Raw genomic sequence first — 10,595 nt, 5'->3', positions numbered from 1 at the left:
GATTCACCTGGGCTGAGACTGGGCTTTTAAGGGTGGCGTCACGGGGACGCCAGCAGAAGCCGAAAGAGGAAGCCGAAAACGAACAGAAGCTGAGAGAGAAGTAAGAGAAGCAGAAGCTGAGACAAGGCCGGAGAGCCCAGATAGAGTGGAGACTTGCTGGGGGCTGGGAGGCCTGCCAGCCTCCCGGCCCCGCAGCACCCCTGCCTGCCGTGTACTGGGTAAATCCCAATAAAAGACCTGCAAAAAAAACCACTGAAGACCCTGACTCCTCCTTCACCCGGTCTGCTGGATATTAGAAAACCTGCACCGTGTCTATTCCTGCCCTTACAATTGGCTTAAGTCAGCAAGATGATCCATGCAGACGGGTATTGGAGCCCTCCGAAGACCTGGAGGGACTAAGGAGTAACAGACTGTTTGCCTGTGAGGACGCTGGAGGTGCCATGGCGGCACAGAAGGTGGATACGGTCTGGGAGCTGCAGGACGAAACCTCGCATGGAGGAGATGCCCGAGAGGACCAGCCAATGATCCCTGAGGCAGCAAGAATCGTCGGGAAGAGAGGACCACAATTCGGAGCTCACCGGTGCTGATGGCAGGGAGAGGCCTAATGGACTTGGACTGATGGACTTGGACTGACAATCCTGCCAGAAGGCGGAAGACCTTGGCAGGTTATGTCTTTTGGGAATCTGGGGTGTGGCCAGTGGGATGGCCAAAAGCAGCCTTTGTATACCCAGCAGCTAGGCGAAGGAGAAAAGCCAACTGAGAAGGCAAAAGCTGGTGCTGATGCTAAGTTGAGAAGCCCTGAGTGGCTGTTAAGCAGCCTGAGTATGCTGAAGACCAGTGGGTCTCGTAAAATCACCTGTGGGTGATGCCCTGCTCGTTGTCGAGTGAGAGTGAGGAGCTGAGGAACCCGTCCTTGGGGGACGGGTGGGGAACGTGGCTTGGGGTAGAGCCCAAGCCAAAGAGGGGACCCGAGAGGCCGCATGTAGAGTTTGGATCCCCGACCCATGTGCTTGTGCAGTGGGTTGGCCTGAGCGCAGGGGTCTGCGAGTCGCATTGGTGGCTATGAAAGCCGAGTGTTGGAGCGACAGCAGACAGAAACCCTGAGGGTTGGCGATTACCCCCAACAGTATAGAATCACCAATCCCAGAGTGAGTGCATCCTGGGGGTGAATGCGGTGTGTGGCTTGTAGCCAAGACCACAGCCAGAGAAGGCCAGGAAGCCTGATGGCTCCTGGTGTGTTACAGTAGATGCCGTGAGTGGTTCCCCTCCCTCATATGAGCAGTGCCTTTGGCAGCAGATTTGGTGGCTCATCTGCTGGTACCAATAATTGTCTTTTGCACTAAGTTGGGGCCCTGCCTGGACTTATTTGTGTTCTGTTGTATTTTGTTATATTGTAATGTATTTGCTTTTGTGGGCCATGGCTGCATTGTTTATGTTTGCTAAGAAAGTTGTATATATGAAGACTATATGGCAGAAAACCCTGAGGGGGTGGACTGTAGGGTAAGGAAAAATGTCAGGCTTTTCTGCCCTCCCGCCATCAGGATAGATGATGGATCCTTGCGGTCCTGAATGCATGCCTGATGGCGGGCACCTGGAGTAGGGTGTGGGCATAGGTAGATGGGATTCACCTGGGCTGAAACTGGGCTTTTAAGGGTGGCGTCACGGGGACGCCAGCAGAAGCCGAAAGAGGAAGCCGAGAATGAACAGAAGCTGAGAGAGAAGTAAGAGAAGCAGAAGCTAAGAGAAGGCCGGAGAGCCCAGATAGAGTGGAGACTTGCTGGGGCCTGGGAGGCCTGCCAGCCTCCCGGCCCCGCAGCACCCCTGCCTGCCATGTACTGGGTAAATCCCAATAAAAGACCTGCAAAAAAACCACTGAAGACCCTGACTCCTCCTTTACCCGGTCTGCTGGATATTAGAAAACCTGCTCAGTGTCCATTCCTGACCTTACAGGTGCTCAGGGAGTATTTGTTTTAGATGAATAGAAACTTCTCTTTACTTGCCTTGTTCTGCATTTGTTTTTTTGAAATACCCACCACAGTGGGAAGGAGTTATTTAGGGCACATTCTGCTGCATAATTCCCAGCGCAAAGCCTTTGGCCTATGTGGATGGATCTGGAGAGGCAGTTGAAGGAATATCGGGCTTCATACCCACCCAGAGCATGTTTTCTTCCTAAAGTAATCTCTCACTTTCCTTCTACCTATGTTATTTTTTCCATGTTCTAAACCAGTCATTATTCTCTCCATTACACTACTGATACTGGGTGAAACTGAGAGGTGCCCAGGAACCCAAACTGTTAAGGGAAACTCATGTTGCCTATTCTAGGGGTTCATGCCACCTGTTTGCATGAAGGCAAAATAATCATACTCTAGTGAACTCAAAGATTTGTAATTGGTGGGATGTTCAAAGGGGTGGGGGGAGAAGATTAGGGGGAGAAGGATTGCAAAATATGGACTCTTTATCAAACATCCTTATCACACATCCCCTCATGGGCACCAGTTCAGCCAAACAGGCAGGGCCCAATGCTCAGCCAAGGCCCCAAAGCAAAGCTGCTAGGGGAACAAATGCAAGGTACCTCTTGACAAGTTTAGACAGGGCCAAAAGGCTGGGAGAGAAGGAAAGAGCCAAGATTCAGAATGTACCACACAAGTTGAATCCACCTGAGGATCAAGATAATAGCTGTCCTTGTCTGAAGAGACCTGGATCCAAAACACTAAAACCATGAAGAGCAAAAACCAGGAGAAGCCTATACATCTTTCATTTCCTCTCCCCTTTCCACCAAATGACATGCTGTTACTTCCTCATTCCCAGCTGCCCCCCATTCACCTGGTGGGGGTATGACCTTAAAGAAGTTCTTTTCCAGGGTTACAATGTATGCAAAGGAAACAGAAATTAGTCACTAGGTATTGTCCATGGATGACCAATGTGGCAAAGTCCTCCATTTCCAGAAAATAGTCAATCTAAGCCAAAAAAAAAAAAAACAACACACAAACAAGTAAACAAAAACCAGAAAAATTTAAAAAATAGCAAAAGGAGTAAGGGAGAGAAAGACAAACTCCCAATCAACCTCTAAAATCACCCATTCTCCTGTGGGCACCAGTTCTGCCAATAGGCAAGGCCCAAGAGCAGAACTGCCAGGAGAATGAGTCCAAGGCACTTTCCTGCAGGAAATACAAGTGCACAAGCGGCTTCCCATGAACATGGTGGTTCTGGACTTTATCCCTGATGCTCCCTGTAGAGTAAATGATTGTCAGGCTTTTCTGCCCTCCCGCCATTAGGATTAATGATGGATCTCTACAGTCCTGAATGCATGCCTGATGGCGGGCACTTGGAGTGGGGTGTGGGCATATGTAGGTGGGTACACCTGGGCTGAAAGACTGAGCTTATAAGGGTGGCATCACGGGGACACCACAGGAGAGAATAAGTGCAAGACTGGAAGAGAACCAGCAGAGAAGCAGAGGACAAAAAAGAAGGCCAGAGAGCCGAGAAAGAGTGAAGATTTTCCAGGGGCTGGGAGGCCTGCCAGCCTCCCGGCCCCCCAGAACCCCTGCCTACAGTGTACCTTGTAAAATGACAATAAAAGCCTGAAAAAAGTCACCAAGGGCTCCAGGACTCCTCCTTTACCCGTCTGCATAGGGTCATAGAGATCCTGCTCTGTGCCTTCCTGCCTCTACACTCCCCAAGGACTTTAGTCAAATCAAAGTGCTTTCATAAAACAAACCTTCCTTGTTACTCATCAGTAATAAAACAAATCAAAAACTCAAATGGCAAATATACTTCAAATGGTGTAGAAAAAAGATTCCCAATAGTGACCACTTCATATTTAGTGCAGATAAAATTTCTTTTTTTTCTGATCCAGACATTGCAAAACCCAGTCTAGTGCCAGCAAGCACAGGGCAGGTTCACTATGGATTTGGGCAGACAGATAAAGGAGAGTCCTGGAGCGCTCAGTAGATTTTACTGGCTTTAAACCTCTCTTGGGGAATGAGGTACACAGGCACACCAGGCAGGGGAGCTGGCATGCAAGGATGCAGGCATGGGCCCAGGTAGGGGGTGCTGGGACTCAGGCAGGCAACCAAGTCTCCCAGCCTCCCATGAATCTTTAGGCTCTTTCTCTGGACTCATTCTCTCTGAGCTCTCTCTCCTGTTGTCTCATGGTCTCACCTCTTCTACTGTCTGAGTGATGCTGCCCTTATAGCCCTGGCCTTTAGGCTCAAGTGTGCCCACTTACACATGCCCACACCGATGCTCCAGGTGTCCACAATAAGGCATGCATAGCCCATGCCCACACTCCCAAGCGCCTTCTGCATTAACACAATCAAGGTCACAGGTGATAGCCACGGAGGCTAGTGGCATAAAAAGCCTGATTAATTCACTTACCCTATACCCAGTCACTCCAAAAAATTTGTTAGGATCACAGTCACCAGTTATCTCTCAATTAGGAGACTTCATCTGCCTTATTTGATTTCAACTCCCAAACATGATTTCTAATTCGAATCAATGAACCATTGTCAGCTTCAGCCTGAGTTGCCCAAATCACCTGAGATTCATTAGGACCTATCTCCTGCCTACTGATGCATCCCGCAAGCCAGCAGAGAAAGCGAACAGTAGCAATTACGCAGGAAGAATCATAGCCTTATTCACCATCTCAGGATTTTCAGTGTTGGTTAGGAAGTCAATCCTGCGGTATCCAGCAACAGAAACTGAAAGAGCAAAAATCAAAATGCAAATCAATGCCCCAAAATAGAGAGGGATGGAAGCAGAGGTCATGAAATCTTGTCTTGTGCTTGGTGGTAATACAGGGCAGCAAGGAGCACTAAAACTGACCAAGGACAGTGCCCAAATAGTTTATCTGTCGTCTGAGTTCTTCACTCACGTGCACAATTGCAAGACTACTCAGGTTCAGAGAACAACAATAATGGGATTTATTTAACAAACCAGGGAAAACAAAGAGTCACTGAGGCCACAAATGGCCCTTTATCTCACCCGAAGCAGTGTCCAGTGTTTTAAAGTCCTAAAAACAAATGCTCCCAAGATGGTGTTTTGCCATCACTGAGACCTGCAGCATGCGGCCGCCAGACGATAGGCCGGGATCCAACTCAAAGACATCAGAATGCATGACAGGAGATGCTCCCGGAGCTGCTGAGATGGCCCAGCACAGTACCAGACAAGCGACGCTCAAAACAGCAGTTGCAACAGCCAGCCGAACCACCTGAAAAATGGCCGCACTCATGCAGCTCAGCAAGGCGCCTGCTCTGGGTCTTCCCCTTCCCTGCCAGGCTGTAACAGCAGCAAAACCGGGGTAGAGTTTCAGTTGTTCAGCTACTTGCAAAGCCTCCGAACTTTTCCTCTCTGAGGTTGGCTGTTGGAAACCTCTCCACGTTTTTCAGAGGCCCACAGCCTTCTGGAAGATCGGCACGGTGGGAGCAGAAATCACTGATCCCGGAATGGCTGAAGAACTAAAAATGCTGAAATCCGGAACAGTGAATGCTGGGGGCTCCTTCTGCAGTCCCTTATATTTCTTATCAGTCTCCACCCCTACCCATACTTTGTTTGCATTTTACATCCTCACCAGCAGCCCCCTCCATGGGGCACCACCTGTAACAGTCTTTGGCTTCAGACCCTGGTTACAGTGGTACCATACCAAAGACAGTTACCAAAACCTGGTGTGTTTGCCTTATACAAAACCACGTCACAAGTAGGGGAGGGTGGGTGATTTTGAAGATTGATAGGGAGTCCATATTTGAAATCCTTCTCTCCTTTACTTCTCTCTCCCTCCCCTTCTTTCATCCTCCCCTGTCAGTCTCTCTTTCCTCCCCGCCCTTTCAAATTTCCAATGATGATAAAAAATCTTTGAGTACACTAGAGTATAGTTACTTTGGCTTTCATGCATGTGGATGGCATGAGCCCCTTAAAAATGCAATATGTTTTCCCCTTAATTGTCTTGAGAACCCCTCAATTTCACCCAATATCATTAACATTATCATTCTCATCACCACCCAATATCAACAGCAGCAGCAGGAGCAGCAGCTATTAACAGGGCAAGAGAAGGATGTCATAGGATCTTCTAGTGTAGGTAGAAGGGAACTTGGGTCTTTTCTATCAATGACTTAGGAAAGCTTTCTTGCAGAAAAATGGATATTTCATAAACTTCTAGAATATATGTGTGAACAGACATGTTTACTATATGCCTCTATATGTCAAACTTTTTGCTAAGTGTTTTCATATACCTTATCGCATAAGCTTCTCAGTGGTTCTCTGTGAAGTAGAGGTTATTATGTGGGCCCTTTTGCAGATGAAGAGATTGTGGTTTTGAGAAGACTCAATAATTTTTTCAGTATCACATCAATAAGGGACAGATTCCAAGTCCAGTGTTTTTTTACTACAACACAACTCATCTTCCTTTCCTTGCGTTGTGAGAGTGGGGGAGTGGCGTATACTCTGAGGTATTGAATTTTATATGAAGAGGAGTCCTTTAAAATAATAGACGTAATCATGTCCAAGAAGACCAGAGTTTCTAGGGCTAGTTGAGTTCAGTCGGCCTGAGTTTCCTCATTCTGGGGCTATAGTTCAAACTATGAGACTACATTGCAGTTTCCAACAGTGCACTTTTGGCACTACTAACACTTCCCACATAAATAAGATCTATGAATCTTATACTTCCCAGAGCGCTCACATTGCACAGGATGCTCTGGCAGTGCCCAACCCATGGAAGACTAGCAACCACATCACATTCCATACATTCTACACACAACTGCAGTGTCACCCAGACTCACAGCCGCACGACGGAGAGCTGTATTGCACTGTGAGAGCCTGTGTAAGAGAACCGCTGTCTCTGTCCACGGTCCTGTCCTGAGTCTGGACACACTTCTTCACCACTCATGCCCATTTCCACCTTGCTCAGGCCCTCCTCAGCACTGCCAGGCCACAAGCATCTTAGTCCTGTGACTTCAGCTGGGGCTTCTCCAATGGCCCTCGGCAGCTGAAGATGGAAATGATTCTCTCCAGACCTCAGTTGCTTGCCCTGAGAGAAAAAGTACTCAGTGACACTCTGCCTAAGTTGGTTTTGAACATAGCAGCCAAGGCAGCTGATAATGCTGGTAAATGGGGACAGGACACTCCAGGCACACTGAATTAGACCAACATTTTGCTCATTTGGCCTTAATGAAACTGCTCACCCATTGAAACTCAGCTCTATCTCCATAGAATGAGGTCAACCAACAGGATGTTTGTTTCAAGGAAGGGACTGTCTGCAGTGGGACATGTTTTTAAACAGGCTATCATGAACAGATAAAATGATATATGTTACTCATATAGAACATGAATAATAAATTTATTATTTAATTTATAAATCAAGCCATCATAAATGTTCATCACTGCCATTATTACAACCCTAAGGATCACTGCCTCATTTTTATTTTTTTAAAGATTTATTTATTTATGCATACAAGAGCTGGGGTACAGGCCAGAAGTGTGGGGGTGAGAGGATTCACCAGAGACAGAGTGGGGAACAGAACAGGCAGATTGACAGAAGTACACTGCTGAGGGGAGAAGCGGGCGAGCCAGGAGAGGTCTGCTGCATCATGTGGGTAGATCCTTGGCTGGCCGGGGATGGAACTCGTGCTGCAGAGGCTGCGGACAGCTTCATAGGCTGTATCTTAACCCCTTGCGCCACCAGGGAGGCCCCGACTGTCTCATTTTAAAACTGTCTAGTATGTGGCCTTAACCTTTATGTTATACATTTATACCACTGAGAATAAAAGCGCAACAGCATAATTTTCCAGCATTTCAAAGCCTGCCTTTTTGGCCTTATTCAATCCCTCCAAATTTGGCTTGCTCCCTGCAGATTGACTCCATCCATGCTTCAGCCTTGACTCCAGTCACACTAGACATGTCACTGATTCCAAAGTACGTGACTCATCATCCCACCTTGGCACTTCCTCAGCTCATGTTCTTCACCATGCTTAATATACTTTCCTCCTCACTGCCTAGCATAGTCCTAATCCTTTTCCAGGGACCCCTAAACTACTTTGGTATCCTGATCAAAGGGGTTCTTTCTGACCTATTCTTGCCTCTCAGTTATCATCGTTCACTGCTAGAGAGTATTTCCTGTTTTCATCTCCTTCGCTAGGCAATAGGCTCATTTGAGGTAGACTAGATTTTTTTTTTTGAAGATTAAGTTGTCTTTGTCTTTTTTTTTTTAAGATTTATTTATTTATACAAGCACTGGGTACAGTCAGAAGCGCGGAAGGGTGAGAGAATTCACCAGAGCCAGAGTGGGGAACAGAACAGGCAGACTGATGAAATACACTGCTGAAGGGAGCAGCGGGCATGGCAGGAGAGGTCTCTGCGCCATGGGGATCGAACCGGAGCTGCAGAGGCTGCATGCAGCTTTGCAGTCCAGCTCTCAACCACTGTGCCACCAGGGGAGGCCCTAGATGAGATCTTTAATTGTCTCCACCTGAAGCCCAGAACCAAATACTAGCTGAATAACTCACAGAATAAGGATTCCCTTGCTTCCCCAAAGGCTGCTTAAGGGGGGAAAGGGAAACATCTGTCTATTGTCAAGAGCAAGAGAGCTATAGTTCTTTAATGCTATTTAGGGAAAAGGGGGGAAGCACTGAGATAGTTTTTAATTCCATTATATTTCATGGGAGCCCTCAAAATACTGGGTGCTGCTCCCAAACAAGAGGAACAGCCACTGCTGCTTTCAATTCATTGAGCTTTCAAATCTGGACACGCTGAGTTCCTTTGGGTCATTCTTTGGAATTTGCCAGGGAAAGGTGCCATAATGTCCCAGTTGGAGGTCAGTATTATGATTCTTATATAGTCTCTGAGATAAATAAGGGTACGCTATATGAAAAAGAATATGATATTTTCCTCCCTTTTATATGCATATGACACTGTGATAATGTTATTCTGGCATTCACATTACTTTATCCCTTTGGGCTAAGGTAGAACATAAATTTGAGCAAGAAAATGTACCATGTCTGTACTCAGCATGATAAAAAGAAACCTCCTGGATCCAGCTCACGAAGGCAGCATCTTTTATGTCCCTGAAATCTCCAGACACTGTAACTCCTTTCAGTGGGAAAAGGCTGTGTCATAAGATTATTGGGGAGTATGGCAGGCTTAGAACCATACCAGGTGTGAGTAGTTTCTTTCTTCCCTCTTCAAAAGGCCATCTAACAGTTAACCAAGTGACACTAAACCCAGGGAGTCCTGTTGCTTTGGGTAAAACTAGAATGCCACTTGGACTTCACATATCAACATGGGCTGTGGCAGAGGAGAGAAGGCGGAAAGGAATATGCTTCATGGAACATGAGGTGGGTGGAGAGAAGCCCCTGGAGACTTCATTTTGAGGTAAGTGGCATAGACAGCAGGACTGCTGATCAGCCAGTGGCCCTGGGGAGGGGAGAGCTGAATGGTGTGGAGGCATACACCCTTGACTGAGGGGAAATTATGTAGAGGAGCTGGGGTACTGCCCACTCCACACAGTTTGGGTCCCCAGTAAAAGGAATAAAGACAGTGTGCTGGACTGTACTTCCCCTCCTCCACCCCTCAAAACTGGTACTGACCTCGGGAAGTGCACTGACAATACTGGAGAGTCTCTCAAGTCTGGAACTCCAGAGAAGAGAAAGCTATTTGTGGTGTCAGACAAGCCAGCCCTTCTCTCCCAGAACATTTGCACCAGCAACTGGACCACTCTAGGACCCTCTCTTACTCTATGACTTAGCAACTGCCAAAATAGGTTTCAGTACCTACAGAAGCCAACAAAGATAAAAAATAAAACTATAGCACCACATTCTAGAAAAGCAAAAGTAATGCCATTCTCTAAGTTACTGATAGTTTAAAAGATAGGAAAATTGGGGCTGAGAAGAATGGCTCCCACAAAGGTTAGTGAGAAGAAGGGCAATACTGCCATCAATGAGGTAATTACCAGAGAATACACTGTCAAAATTCACAAGTGCATCCATGGAGTGGGCTTCAAGAAGTGTGTCCCGTGAGCACTGAAAGAATCTGGAAATTTGCAATGAAGGAAATGGGCACTCCAGATGTGCACAATGACACCAGGCTTAATGAAGCTGTTTGGGCCAAAGGAATGAGGAATGTACCATACAGTATCATTGTGACATTGTCCAGGAAACACAATGAGGATGACACTTCACCAAACAAGCTGTATATATTGGTTACCTATGTACCTGTCACAACTTTCAAAAATCTATAAACACTCAATGTGAATGAGAACTAACCACTGACTATAGAATAAAGTTATAAAACTTCCCCAAAGTATGGAAATCTAAATCAGTAAAAGGGGGAAAAAATATAACACCTGGTAACTTTAGACCCCCAGGGAATATGACATGACAAGGAAAGCGAAACTCTCCAGAATCCAACCACAAAGATATAGATAAAAGAATACTCAGAAAGCAAGTCAAAGAAATTCAGAAAAGCAATTGAATGACTTGAGAAATATGACTAATAAACAGAAAATAGAAATGAAAACTTTAAATTATAAAATAATAGATTCAGCCTGTAAAAACTCAATAGATGAGATTAAAAAAAATCTAGAGAAAGCTATGGAAGGAGGCTAGACC

The 10,595-nt window shown here is 46.4% G+C and overlaps 1 pseudogene across 1 annotated transcript; it reads left to right on the top strand.

Moving 5' to 3' along the window:
* Nucleotides 1–9,878: 9,878 nt before the first annotated feature.
* Nucleotides 9,879–10,249, top strand: LOC311187311 (large ribosomal subunit protein eL31-like; annotated as a pseudogene). The gene has a single exon. The product of its transcript is annotated as a large ribosomal subunit protein eL31-like (transcript).
* Nucleotides 10,250–10,595: the final 346 nt, after the last annotated feature.

The sequence above is a fragment of the Talpa europaea genome (genome assembly GCF_964194135.1).
Source record: "Talpa europaea genome assembly, chromosome: X".
NCBI lineage: Eukaryota > Metazoa > Chordata > Mammalia > Eulipotyphla > Talpidae > Talpa > Talpa europaea.
The sequence above is the reverse complement of the archived record's forward strand: the minus strand, read 5'-3'. Positions and strand labels throughout refer to the sequence as shown.